Here is a 15,798-nt window from a genome sequence, read left to right on the forward strand (position 1 = left end):
CCAGGGACGGACTTACGCTTTGGCAAGAGATACTCAGCACCAACATGCTCTGCGCGGATGGAGTGGAGGATCGCTGCAAGTCTGTACTGATGGTGATGGTGATGGAGTTGCCCAATGTGAGGGGCACTCCCTGAGTCCGTTCGCTGACAGTGCCGCCGATGTAGAAGAGGGCAGCGCCGCCGGTGTCATGGAAGTAGAAGGCAGTGCAGTAAGACCAGGCGGTGCCATCGGCGCTGACGCGGGCAGGAGAGTTGGTGCCGGCGGTTGTGGCGCAGATGGTGCCATCGCTGCCAGCATCTATGTTGATGGTGCCGAGGCACTCATTGGCAATGGCGGTGCCGTGGTTGTCCGTGCTGATATAGGCACCGATATCGGTGCTTTTGGAACAGGTCCAGAAACTGGTATCTATGGTTTGTGTTCAACTGGAGCAAGGGCGGACTCAGCTCTCAGGAATGCGGCCGCGGAAACTGGTTCCCTGTGTTGGGAAGGACCAGGCTCTGAAGTGCACTGACTTGTCTTCTGCCGCTCTGCGTGCCTGGATCCCCTCATACCAAAAGTTCTTTTTCTGTTGCCAATGCTCCAACACAAAGTAAAGGAGCGAGAGGGCGATTTTGTACCGCGCAGTGGAACTGCCAGCGGCGGCGCATCAGCCTGCTGAGGGGGCTGGAGATCCTTGATGAACAGGAGTAGTTTCAAGCGCATTTCGTGGTCGCTCCTGGCACGGGCCGTTAATTATGAGCAGTGTGGGCATTTTGGGGGAATATGCCCCTCGCCCAGATATTTGATGCACATAGAGTGTCCATCGGACGCCGGCATTGTGTCACGGGACTGAGTGCATTTCTTAAAACTGGGGGACCCTGGCATCTCTGACAGAAATTTTTTTTTTAAACTGGAACAACGAACGTTAACTCTAACTAACTAACGAATTATGGCTAACTATAAGGTATTAACAAGTTTTCTTTCTCTGACAGAAGGAGAGACCGTTTGCTCTATCTACCAGCTGTGGACGGTTAGGAGGAACTGGCGGAAGCTGGATCCCACGCACACTCAGAAGCAGTGTGAACAGTAGCGCAAACAGATGGGGCCCAACACCTGAAGTGGAGCACCTACGGGGATACTACCTGAAGAACTTTCGCTTATGATGATTTTGATTAAAGAAATCATCTGTAAACACTTGGAACCTGGCAAAGTGATAGGGAACAGCCAGCATAGATTTGTAAAGAACAAATCATGTCAAACCAATCTGATAGCTTTCTTTAATAGGATAATGAGTCTTGTGGATAAGAGAGAAGCGGTGGATGTGGTATACCTAGACTTTAGTAAGGTGTTTGATACGGTCTCGCATGATATTCTTATCAATAAACTAGGTGAATACAACTTAGATGGGGCTACAATAAGGTGGGTGCATAACTGACTGGCTGGATAACCGTACTCAGAGAGTAGTTATTACTGGTTCACAATCCTGCTGTGGGGTTCTGCAGGAGTCTGTTTTGGGGCTGGCTCTATTCAATATCTTCATAAACGATTTAGATATTGGTATAGAAAGTACGCTTATTAAGTTTGCAGATGATACCAAGCTGGGAGGTGTTGCGACTAATCTGGAGGATACGATCATAATTCAAAATAACCTGGACAAATTGGAGAAATGGTCTGAGGTAAATAGGATGAAGTTTAATAAAAAGAAATGCAAAGTGCTCCACTTAGGAAGGAACAATCAGTTTTATACATACAGAATGAGAAGCGACTGTGTGGGAAAGGAGTATGGCAGAAAGGGATCTAGGAATTATAGTGGACCACAAGTTGAATATGAGTCAGCAGTGTGATGCTGTTGCAAAGAAAGCAAACATGATTCTGGGATGCATTAACAGGGGTGTTGTGAGCAAGACATGCGAAGTCATTCTTCTGCTCTTCTCTGCGCTGGTTAGGCCTCAGTTGGAGTATTGTGTCCAGTTCTGGGCACCGCATTTCAGGAAAGATGTGGAGAAATTGGAGAGGGTCCAGAGAAGAGCAACAAGATGGATTAAAGGGCTAGAGAACATAACCTACGAAGGAAGGCTGAAAGAATGGAGTTTGTTTAGTTTAGAAAAGAGAAGATTGAGGGGGGACATGATAACAGTTTTCAGGTGCCTAAAAGGGTATCATAAGGAGGAGGGAGAAAACTTGTTCATCTTGGCCTCTGAAGATAGAACAAGAAGCAATGGGCTTAAACTGCAGCAAGAGAGGTTTAGGTTGGACATTGGGAAAAAGTTGATTACTGTCAGGGTAGTCAGACACTGGAATAAATTGCCCGGGGAGGTTGTGGAATCCCCATCTCTGGAGATATTTAAGAATAGGTTAGATAAATGTCTATCAGAGATGGTCTAGACAGTATTTGGTCCTGTCATGAGGGCAGGGGACTAGACTCAATGACCTCTTGAGGTCCCTTCCTGTCCTAGTATTGTATGATTCTATGATTATTAGTTTAAAACCTGCTACTCATTAATTTCAGGGTGTGTCTAGACAACATGGCTCCGTCGACAAGGCTTACAGGATCTGACAACAAAGGGTTCTGGGGTCGGCAGATCCCCATCTAGACTGCCGCGCTGTGCCGACAAACAGCTGATCGGCACAGTGCGGCAGCCATTTTGATTTAAAAGAAGCGGCAATTATTTAAATTGCCGCTTCATTTCCCTTTGTTGCCCTGCCTCATCTACATGGCTCCATCAACGGAGTCTTGTAGTCTAGACACACCCTCGGTGTCTTCTAGTCCTTATATTATGGGAACTAATGAATAACTTTTCTTTATTCACCCTCTCCACACCACTCATGATTTTATATACCTCTATCATATCCCCCCTCAGTCTCCTCTTTTCCAAACTGAAAAGTCCCAGTCTCTTTAGCCTCTCTCCATATGGGACCTGTTCCAAACCCCTAATCATTTTAGTTGCCCTTTTCTGAATCCTTTCCAAGGCCAAAATATCTTTTTTGAGGTGAGGAGACCACATCTGTACATAGCACTCAAGATGTGGGCGTACCATAGTTTTATACAGAGGCAGTAAGATATTTGGTGTCTTATTTTCTATCCTTTTCTTAATAATTCCTAACATTCTATTTGCCTTTTTGACTGCCGCAGCACATTGGGTGGACATTTTCAGAGAACTATCCACGATAACTCCAAGATCTCTTTCCTGAATTGTCATAGCCAAATTAGCCCCCATCATACTATATGTATAGTGCGGGTTATTTTCCCAACGTGCATTACTTTACACTTATCCACATTAAACTTCATTTGCCATTTTGTTGCCCAATCACTTAGTTTTGTGAGATCTTTTTGAAGTTCTTCACAGTCTGCTTCTGTCTTGACTATCTTGAACAGTTTACTATCATCCACAAACTTTACTACCTCATTGCTTGCCCCTTTCTCTAGATCATTTATGAATAAGTTGAATAGGACTGGTCCTAGAACTGATCCTTGGGGGGACACCAGTAGTTACAGCTCTCCATTCTGAAAATTTACCATTTATTCCTACTCTTTTGTTTCCGGGCTTTTAACCAGTTCTCAATCCATAAAAGGACCTTCCCTCTTATCCCATGACAATGTAATTTACACAAGAGCCTTTGGTGAGGGACTTTGTCAAAGGCTTTCTGAAAATCTAAGTATGCTATATCTATTGGATCCCCCTTGTCCGCATGTTTATTAACCCCTTCAAAGAACTCTAATAGATTAGTAAGACATGAATTCCCTTTACAGAAACCATGCTGACTTTTGTCCAACAAATTATGTTCTTCTACGTGCCTAACAATTTTATTCCTAACTATTGTTTCCACTAATTTGCCCAGTACCGACGTTAGACTTACCGGTCTGTAATTGCCAGGATCACCTCTAGAGCCCTTTTTAAATATTGGTGTCACGTTAGCTATTGTCCAGTCAGTAGGTACGGAAGCCTACAGATGCAGATTTTGTATTATCTCTGTCTACCTTGCCCAGTTTGAGTGTTTGATTTTTTTTCTAAACATATTAATTAAATATTACAAAGTTTTTTCCTAAATCTGAGTGTTGCAATCATAGATTTTGGGGTTCCCAATGGAACAAAAATGCCAGTAATACTGGGCATAATCTTGAGACAAGAACCTACCTCAATGTTAGCTGGGAATTCTTCAGGAATCAACATGATTAATGGTCAATCAATAAAAAAAGAGGCTACACATAGGGCCAGTTATTGCTGAACTAGATAATGGTGTTTAATGTTAATGTGTTTGGTTTGCTTATTTAAGTCTGGGGAAGCTGCTGCTTTTTCGAGCAGTGTCCTGTGGATGCTCCACTGTAGGTGTCAGGCTTATCCCAGCACCGCAGATTGAAGATCTTTTTCAGCTGTAGTTCGCTGGACTGTGCATGCCTTTCACACCGTTTCTGAGTGTGCGGTCCAGATTCCACCAGCTCCTCCTGACCGTCTTCAGCCGCGGTTGGAGTGAACTTGCTCTCATCGAATCCTGTCAGGGATTGAGAGGGGAAATTGTTTGTTTAGTTAGTTAGTTATTGGTACAGTTATTATTTTTACAGTCGTTGTAATAGTTAGTTCTAGTGTTAGCTTCGTTAAATAAATAAATAAATAAATAAATAAAAATAGTAATATTCGTAGCGTAGTTAAAGTTCTTCCTCGGTCTGGGGACAGAAGATGCACTCTGGTCGAGCCATGCCAGGCTCACACAATTTAAAAAGTGCGGCAAATGCCAAGAGCCCATGCCCATCTCAGATGGGCACTCACTCTGTATATAGTGCCTCAGTGAGGGACATATCCCACAAAAATGTCCCCACTGTTCAAAGCTCACAGCGCGAGCTAGACGGGACAGGGAGATGAGGCTGAAAATGCTTCTATTTGATAAAGCATTACAGCTGCCTGAGACTGATTCCTTCCAATCCCCTGAACTGGCAGAAGTCAGCGGACACCGACCTGCCTTGCCCAAGCCTGCCCACATGAAGAGGAGGCCTTCTCCCTCATGCTCTCTGCCCCCGATTCATGTCAGCACAGGGGACAAACCGGACACATGAGGCACGGTTGTTTGCCGCTGGCCCGATAAACACAAGCAGGGCCAGAGTACCTCGGCACTAAACCCAGCACCGCCCAGAGACTCAGCGCCGAAAACCTCTGCCACAATTCGTCCGACACTGATGACGACTTCACCAACGGTACTGATGACAACTTCACCACCGATGGCACCTGCAGCACCAACAGCAGCACCAAGTCTTCCGACGCTGACTGCGGCAGCACCAACAATACAGTGTCGGCACCGGGAACACGTTCAGCACCGCCACACCACTCACTGCTGGCACCTACCTTGCACATGACTGTGCACTCAGCACCGATGCCAGCGTTGACACCATCATCATCACACGGACAGTCACCAACACTGACCAAAGTGCGCCAAATATTGCGCAAGCTGACAACCCCATCACTCAGTCTGGACCACGCTCAATTTTCCCCCGAACCGCCTTCTCCGTCTCTAGCTCAATCTTTTTGGTCTGATTATTGAGAAGGCACCAGATACAAGACGAGGATACTACTCACCGCCTTACACTTTGCCACATTACCACCATCGACACTGAGACTCCCCAGGATCTTCCATGCATTCAAGGTCACCCAGGTCTCCCACACTCTCCAGTTACTACAGACGCCGCAATGCTCATAGGAGCAGATACTCCTCCAGATATTCTCCATCTTCCGTACGTCACTATGACCGTCCGTGCAGACACGACTACTATTATGATAGATGTCGTTCATACTCCCCTCGACACAACACAGTAAGATTGCCTTCCTGTCACCAGCCTCAAACTTCAGATAACAGGACAAACTCTCCAGCTCCATCAGTAATCAGACCTCTTACTCCAACTGGAGTCGAGCCCCCTGTTCCACATCAATCAGAAACAGAGGAGGGTCAACTGTTGGACCATGAGGAGCCACAAACACACTCTTCCACAGATATTTCATCTTTGTCACCTGACGATGTCATCTTCCCCGGTGACACATCTCCCTCTGATGACATCCGACAGTTCCAAGAGTTGTTTAAGCGAGTCGCTGACAGCCAACAAGTGCAACTCTCAGAGGTCCAACAGAAACAACACCATTTACTAAGAAACCTACAGTCGTCCCAGAGGTTGAAAGTCACACTCCCACTTAAGGATGCGATTTTGGAAATAGCAGATGATATATGATAGACACCGGCGTCGACCCCCACTTCAAATAAGGAAGCGGACAAGAAATACTTTGTGCCTACTAAGAGCATGGAATTCCTCTTTGTGCACCCACAACCGAATTCTCTTGTTGTGGATGCAGCACAAGAGAGCTAAAGCTCCTCAATACAAGATTGCTAATACTGACAAGGAAAACAGACGTCTGGATCTTTTCAGAAGAAAAGTTTACTCATCGGCCACATTAATTTTAAGGATGGCAAATTATGCTGCGCTCCTGGCCAATCACAATTTTGACAATTATTTGAAATTGGTCCCACTTCTCGAACATCTGCCAGATAGTAAGCATGAAGTTCTCAAGGCTGTAGTACAGGAAGGATACACGGCTTCCTGAATAGCCCTCCACATAGCCCTAGACACAGGGGATATGGCAGCACAAACCACCACCACATTGGTGGTCATGCGCCGAACATCTTGGCTGCAGCAGGCGGCAGTGGCAAAGGACCTCTCGCCAAAGGTTGAAGACTTTCCCTTTGACTGGCAGAGCCTCTTTGCAGAAAAGATAGACCAAGTCCTCCATTCTGGCAAGGACTCCAGGACAACACTTCGGACATTGGGGATGTATATGCTGCCATATCACAGGAAACGTTACACGCCTTACTGAAAACAGAAGCCATTCTCACACCCAATACCTCATTACAGACAACAGGAGCACCAACGGACCATGCAACAACAGCAGAAAAGACAACCACAAATGAGAGTGTCTAACCAACAGAACACCAGACAACAGGTTTGACGTCTCGGTCAAGGGACTACAGACCATTCTGCTGACCACTCACCATCATGCCACAAACACACTTTCACCATCGCCTGAGACCATTCCACCAACAATGGGCCTTGATTACCACCGAACAATGGGTCCTATAGCTAATTGCGTTGGGCTACACCATCCCCTTTATGTCACTTTGTCCTCCTGCCTCTCCCTCCCCATCCCTCTTCAGGGACCCATCTCACGAGTCTCTCTTGAAACAGGAGGTGACATCTTCTAATTATCAGAGCAGTGGAAAAGGTACCGGATGAGTTCAAGGGCAAGGAATTTTATTCCCACTCTATTCTGACACAGAAAAAAATCAGGAGGTTGGAGGCCAATCCTAGATCTTCGACGCTTAAATTGGTACTTTTGCAAACAACGTTTCAAAATGGTGACCCTGGTGACTATCATTCCAGCATTGCACAGCAGAGATTGGTTTATGTCCCTCGACCTCCAGGATGCCTATTTTCATGTGACCGTTCATCCAGCTCACAAACACTTTCTATGTTTTCAGGTCAGTTCAGAGCACTTCCAGTACCAAGTCCTGCCTTTTGGTCTATCATCAGCCCCCAGGGTTTTCTCGAAAACACTGGTGGTAGTGACAGCTTAATTACAGTGTGTGGGAATTATTATATTCCCTAACCTCGACGATTGCCTGATCAGAGCACCTTCTTTCGATGAAGCACTTCAGGCTACCAACATAAGAACCAGATTCGAAGCACTTGGTCTTATAATAAACCTCACAAAGTCATCCATGACACCTCAGCAATCTAAAGAGTCCATAGATGCATGCCTCGACTCCACCACGGCTCGCGCATACTTACCAATAAACTATCCAAGACCTGATACAGGTTTTTTCCATCAGCCCCAGAACCCCCATACTTACCTGTCTACAACTCATGGGGCATATAGCACCTATGACATATGTCATAGCACATGCAAGGTTGCACTTCAGATGCCTTCAACATTGGATTGCCTCGATATATGCACCAAATGGTCACAACATCCACAGGAGGGTCACGGTACCTTGTCATGTAAGAAAATCGTTGGCATGGTGGACCATCCCCGACAGCTTGATGGATGGCATACCCTTTCACTGATCTCAACCAACTATGCAGATTACCACCAACGTGTCACTGCTAGGATGGGACACACATCTACAAGACCAACAAATCTAAGGCCGCTGGTCCACTCAGGAGTCTTTGCAACATATTAACCTGCTCAAGTTGAGAGCAGTCTTCAACGCCTGCAGACACTTCCTTCCCCTAATACATGGTTGTGTCATTTGTGTTCTTACCGACATGACAATGGTATACTACATAAACAGACAGGGTGGGGCTCAATCCCGATCCCTTTGCATGGAGGCGATGCAAAGATGGAACTGGTGCAACTAACACAGAGTTATGATTATCGCAGCGTACCTCCCTGGCGAGCAGAACATCACAGCCGATGCCCTCAGCAGACACTTCTCAACAAATCACGAATGGAAATTGCACCCAGATGTGCTTCACACCCTTTTCTGCCGCTGGGGATATCCATCCATAGACCTCTTTGCCATGCACCGCAATGCGAAGTGCCCTCAATACTGCTCACAAGTGGATATTGGACCGAAGTTGATGGGAGATGCACTCCTATGCGACTGGAGCCAACACCTTTCATATGCCTTTCCACTTACTCCTCCCATTCCCAAAGTTCTGGAAAAGATAGCAATGGAAGGAGCCAGAGTGATACTAATAGCCCCCTACTGGCCACGACAAACATGGTTCCCTTACCTGTTTTGCATGTCAGTCCATCCTCCATACCATCTTCCCAGATGCTGCGACTTGCTGACACAGAACCACGGATGTTTGAAACACCCTCAGCTTGACTACCTCGCTCTGACGATATGGCACCTAGTTGGTTCCAACAAAGAGAGATGAGTTGTTCCCTATCAGTCAAACAGGTCCTATTACATAGTAGGAGATCTAATACACACAATACTTACCTGCATAAATGGCGGCGAGTCTGTTCATGGTGTTCTAGTGCACAATTGGACCCCTACTTGGTCCCTATTCACCGCATTTAGGACTATCTCCTAGATCTCAAACACTCTGGCCTTGCATGTTCCTCCCTTAAGGTTTACATTGAGGCACTCACTGCCTTTCGCCACTCTGTGGATGGCTATTCTATGTTTTCCCACCTAATGACAAAGAGATTTATGAAAGGGTTGGCTAATCTCTTCCCATGCCATAGGCACCTCGCGGATCCGTGGAACTGGAGCTAGTTTTAGACACCTTAATGGAACCCCCTTTCGAGCTCTTGGTAACTTGTGATTTATCCATTCTAACCATGAAGGTGGTTTTTCTGTTGGCAATAACCTCAGCGTGGAGGGTTGGGGAATTATCCGCCCTCTTGGCAACACCACCTTACACAGTGTTTACCCCCCAGGAAGTAATACTTGACCCTCAACCACCCTTTCTACCAAAAATTAATTCGGCGTTCCACATAAATGAACCAATAGTTATTATTATTAATGGAGATTGCCTATCTCCTAGAACTGGAAGGGACCTTGAAAGGCCATCGAGTCCAGTCCCCTGCCTTCACAGCAGGACCAAGTACCATCCCTGACAAATATTTGCCTCAAATGGCCTCCACAAGGATTGAATTTACAACCCTGGGATTAGCAGGATAATGCTCAAACCACTGAGCTATCCCTCCCCCACATTCTACCCTAAGCCATAATCCTTGACACAACACGCATGACTCCACACTTTGGATGTCCATCGAGTGTTGGCTTTCTACATTGATAGGACACGGTGCTTTCGAAAATCTCAGCACCTTTTCTTGTCCATCATAGAAAGTTCCAAAGGCCATCCTTTGTCAGCACAGCGCATATCCAGAATCATCGTTACGTGAATCATACACTGTTACTCACTGCAGAAGAGCCTATTCAATGAGCGCGATGGCAGCGTCAACTACCTTCCTCAAGGGAGTTCCCCTATGAAATATTTGCTGTGCAGCTACTTGGTCATCTGACTTTACATTTGCTAAATACTATGCTATCCCTAACATCCTTATGACTGACACAGCAGTTGCCTCTGCAGTCTTCTCCACGGCAGTAGGGCGTTAACTCCGAATCTTGCCTCCTTGATGTAGGCTACTGCTGTGAACTCACCTATAGTGGAGCACCCACGGGATACAGCTCAAGAAAGAAGAAGTTACTCACCTTGTGCAGTAATGATGGTTCTTTGAGATGGGCATGAGTAAGCACTCAAAGAATATCTGAATTACTGGAGCATCTGCTCATTTCCTTCATACGTAATATACTTGGTCTTGCTTGCTTTCCTTCAACTCTATTTTCCATTAATTATCTCCCACTACCACTGCCCCACTGATCTTCATCTGCTCTACTCTGCACTAATTAGGCCTGAACTGGAGTATTGTGTTCAGTTCTGGGGACCACAATTCAGGAAAGATGTGGAGAAATTGGAGAGAGTCCAGAGAAAAGCAAAAAAATGATTAAAGGTCTAGAAAATGTGACCTGTGAGGGAAGAATGAAAGAACTGGGTTTGTTTCGTTTGGAAAAGAGAAGACAGAGTGGACATGATATCAGCTTTCAAGTACCTAAAAGTAACAGGGAGACAAATTATTCTCCTTAACCTCTGACGATAGGGCAAAAAGCAATGGGCTTAAATTGCAGCAAGGGAGGTTTAGGTCCGACATTAGGAAAAACTTCCCAACTGTCAGGGTGGTTAAATGCTAGAATAAATTGCCTAGGGAGGTTGTAGAATCTCCATCGCTGGAGATATTTAAGAGCAGGTTAGACAGACATCTATCAGGGATGATATAGACAATGCTTGGTCCTGCCATGAGGGCAGGGGACTGAACTTGATGACCTGTCGAGGTTCCTTCCAGTTCTTGGCCTTTTTGCTAAAATCAAGTGTCTTGAAACATTTGCTTACTATTGTCTTTCTATGATTCTCCTCTATCCAACCTCATTCCCAATGTCCTTTAATGTCATCTTCAACCTACCTTGCATCTTTGGTTTCCTTTTGCCTTCAGTCTCTTAACTGTCACATATTCTCTCTCTTGGCCCCCTGAAGTTAGTTTTCTGAGTAGATTGAGAAAATAATCAAATATTTAAAGATCCAAAAAGGGAAAGCCATTATTGGCAATACTTCCACACAATGTCATCCTGGTCAGTGACTAATTATCTCTGAAGCTTGAGAAAACTTTAGACACCTGAGACTGATAAGACCATGGCACTTGAAGTTCAACCTCTGATGAAACTGTGTCAGTGAGCTGCATATGGAGGGCTGAAGACAGATTGCTGAGATTGTCATGGCAAGTCAGTTTCTGATGTAATTAGCTATGATAATCCATTTTACATTCTCTCTGTACTTTTCTCAATAGAGAAGAGGGAAAAAAAGGGGGCTTCCTGTGGACCTTCTTCAATCTGGTTCCAAAGAAAACTGAATGCAAAATCCTATTGGATTCTTTCATCTGTTGTTAAAATACAAGTATTTTAAAATCATTGTGCAAGGTGAACAAGTATCATTGGGGCTCTCCATCTCTTGATAACCTGGAGAAATTCTTGTAGTGTGTGAGAACATTTTCTAGGATGCAGATGGAATGGCAGAGTCAATTACTATGGATGAATTTTCTCAGCCATGTGAATGGCTTTCAGAGAGGAACAGTGATATCTCAGAGAGTAGAAATATACTCCTTGTCCTCTGTTGATCGGGATGTAATTTGCTAACCTGTATTGTTATTCAACTGAATAACAAAATTGAAGTCTTGAAACATGGAAGCATCAGAAGAACTTTCAAGTCTGTTGATATGAAGGTGCTTGATTTTTTTGACTTCTTTCTACTGCACAAATATCTAGTTTATTGTGGCTCCCCATATAAGACGACAGGCACCTATAATTACAATATTGGTGCTCCTGATAAGATGAATGGGTAGGCTCCACTATGCAAAGATTTCCTGATACACACCTACATGAAATTTCTTTTTTAGACCATGAAGTGTTTTGGTTCCACTGAGAGCAGAGGAGAGAAGCAGGAAGCTGTTGTGCCTAAATCAAAGCAAGAGCCATTAATCCATGGTCTATAATATGAGGCCAAGATGACATACATTTCACCCTGACAGGTTTCTGGATATATTCTTGAGGCAACACACATGACCTTCTGAATGTGTAAGTGGGGTTGCAAGTGGACTAGAATCACTCTATGTTTAATGTTTTTTGTGCCAGTAGCCCTTAGAGATTCCAATTGGGATCAGAGAACAATTGCGCAGGGAAGTATGTGAATACTTATGAAGACATGGTTTCTATTCCAAGAGACACTCATGAAGATTTATGATAAAACCCAATGATAAAGGAAGGAACACACTTAGAACTAGAACCTGGGATTTTGCATTTTTATGAGCTAATTGGCCAAAAAAAAAAAAAAAAAAAAAAAAAAGCCAGAATTTGAACCACTGCCAGGAGTGCATCAAGAATATGTGAAAAAAAAATTCATAGAGCTATGGTGAGAGTGCAAGGTACTGAAGAGACTAGTCTTAATTCTCAGCTATTTACAAGGGGATGATTTAGTAGGTAGTAAAACTGTGCATCTTACAAATCAATGGCTGCTATAAATCCACCTATCCTGTTATTTAGTGCTTACTGTGGCACAAAGCGATTCTATCTTTTATTTCTTGTAGTCCCAAATGCAGTTTAGCTATTTGAATGATAAAACCTGTTGAAAACTCAAGCACCAGGTACAAGAGAGAAAAAGGAGCTCCTTTACCAGAGTTGAAAGGGCAAAAAGAATAACGCAAATATCTTGGCAGCAATGCTTGTATTTTTGGGGGAAGTCAGAAGAATGGGGGAGAAAACTTACTGATCACAATGGAAGTGAAAACTTACTGATCACATAGTAACTAACTGAAAATACAGAAAGAATTTTTGTTTGATGATATGCGTCCTCTGACTGAAGGGAATGCATGACATTGCCTTCTGTAGGAAGGAACGGGAGACTGCAAGAAATGAACATTTGGATTTTCTGGGATTGAGGGCTCTCTCTTGAACTTTTATGCTAAGTAATATGTTAAAATCAGACTGAGCTTGGGAATTAGTGTGGTCTTTCCTGGACAAAAGAAAAGTCAAAACCTTTAAAGTGCTTCATTTAGATTTTCACTAAAAAATCCCAGAAATGTAGTTGGATAAACTTTTGCTTACTGTGAAACTCAGGGAGCTCACAAATAAAGCCAGAATGTTCTGAAAGGCACCACACCACCAGTTAGGGATTTAGCAAGAATTTTTGAAGTTCCTCAAAGTTGCATCGGCTGTGGCCAAAATTGTTTTAAAATATTGTTCTAAATTTTCTTACAGGAAAATAAAACCTCCTCATCCAAATATTAAGAGCTGTGGGAACAAATATGAATTTGTTCCCAACTCCATAGTCCTCTCTAGTCTACTTCAATTTTCCTGTTTGATGCATACAATTAAAGATTCCTTTTCAAAGAGAGTACAGGATCTCTTAGATCACCCTCCAATGTATGCATTTATTTTTAATTAGAAGTCTGACTTTTTCTCTTTGTGGAGCCAATATAAAATTTAAAACCTCTGGAAAGAGAAGATTCCACGTCAGGGTACTTCCAAACAACATTAAACCTTTTACTCTAAAGTGGAAATTGCAAGTCAGGTGAAAACCTCTCTTTAACGGTACAATATTCTAGTGCCATAATTGGAGGAGCAGTACTCAAGTGATTTATTATACTGGATTAAGAATCACCACCCTTCAAGAACCAGGGTCCACTTGTGAAAATGATGGCAATTTTCATCTTCTAAAGAATTATTGATATTACTGGTATCTTTTTTGGTCTCTGACAAAATGAAAAAATGTTTGGGCCCCTAAGCATGACAGTGGGGCCAAGTTGGTAGCTGAACAAGAGCACTTCTCCTGTCTACGATGCTTAAGAGACTGACCTCCAGTAAGGGGGCAGCAACAGATGGTGGCTTCAATTGGTTTCATTTTCTAGAGGCTGAGATGATCATCCAAAACTCTGTAGTCAAGAAGTTTAAGGGAAGTGGATACATTGACTGCTGCGAGAGGACAGTAGTGGCAACACTTGTAGAGACCTCCTCAACTGCAGCAGAGCAAGTAGTATACAAAGTATCCTCCTAGAATTTAGAACATGTCTTTTTGTGAGAAGAGACCGTACTCCTCTCATAGGCTGCGTCTAGACTGGCATGATTTTGCGGAAATACTTTTAACGGAAAAGTTTTTCCGTTAAAAGTATTTCCGCAAAAGTGCGTCTCGACTGGACACGGATGCTTTTGTGCAAAAAGTGCTTTTGCGCAAAAGCATCCGTGTCCAGTCTAGACGCGATTTTGCGCAAGAAAGCCCGGATCACCATTTTAGCCATCGGGGCTTTTTTGCACAAAACAGTTCTTCCCTGTCTACACTGGCCCTCTTGGGCAAGTATTCTTATGCAAGAGGGCTTTTTCCCCCGAGCGGGAGCGTGAAAGTATCTGCGCAAGAAGCACTGATTTTGTACATTACAAAGTCAGTGCTCTTGCGCAAATTCAAGTGGCCAGTGTAGACAGCTGGCAAGTTTTTGTGCAAAAGCAGCCACTTTTGCGCAAAAACTTGACAGTCTAGACGCACCCCCAGTGTTTACCGCTCAGGGAGATATTGGACTGAAGGATCTGATCCCTCACATCTCACACTGTGCTATCTACAAATGGCAGGAAATGACCATCATTTGCCTTTCCTGTATTCTTCTGAAGAGAGCTGCACTTAGAACTGCTCAGTAAGACAGAACAGAAACTAACCATGTTTTTTTTTTTTTTGGCAGGCGAAAATATTTTTGATTCATCTATCTGCCTATCAACCTACCGCATATGGACAGTCAGTTAGCATGAATTACAAAAGAGATTTGCTGCAGGCAGGAAAAAAAAAATCAGTATAAAAAATAAAATAAAGATGGAAAACAAATGGAAGAAAGGTATGAAATTAAATAGATACAGAATTGAGACCCTGAAGGAAGAAAGAAATGTTAGACATGGCTAAGATTTAAACAAGAGAACTGGAATTATTAAAAAGGCTAAAGTTGCTTATTTAAGAGTGTTATGCTATGTTAGTTTGTTTCAGCAAAAACAACAAGGAGTCCTGTCCACAAAGACTAACACATACTTAATTTGGGCATAAGCTTTTGTGGGCTGGAGCCCACTTTATCAGATGCAAGAAGTGGAAAGTTTGGTTTGGAAGGTACAGACACACATGCAGAGATGGGTGTGTTACAATACACTATGTAACCGCAGTCAGCACATTTCCTGTATACAGGCAGTCCCCGGGTTACGTACAAGATAGGGACTGTAGGTTTGTTCTTAAGTTGAATCTGTATGTAAGTCGGAACTGGCGTCCAGATTCAGCCGCTGCTGAAACTGATCAGTTTCAATAGCGGCTGAATCTGGATGCCAGTTCTGACTTACATACAGATTCAACTTAAGAACCCCACGCATCCCAAGTCAGCTGCTGCTGAAACTGATCAGCGGCTGATTCCAGGAAGCCCGGGGCAAGGGCTTCCTGTAGTCAGCCACTGGTCAGTTTCAGCAGCGGCTGACTTGGGGATGCCTGGGGCAGAGCAGCTGGGGTGCTGCTGGGTTGGTCCAGTAGTGCCCAGAGCGGCGCTACAGGACCAACTGGCAGCGCCCCAGCTGCTGTACCACAGCTTCCTCTCCCTGGTCTGCTGGAGACCAGGGAGAGGGCCCCGTTCGTAACTGCGGATCCGACATAAGTCGGATCTGTGTAACTCGGGGACTGCCTGTACTGCAGTCAGTAGGTTTCCTGTA

This window comes from Pelodiscus sinensis, chromosome 6 (genome assembly GCF_052426305.1).
Source record: "Pelodiscus sinensis isolate ZL-2025 chromosome 6, ASM5242630v1, whole genome shotgun sequence".
Classification (NCBI taxonomy): Eukaryota; Metazoa; Chordata; order Testudines; family Trionychidae; genus Pelodiscus; species Pelodiscus sinensis.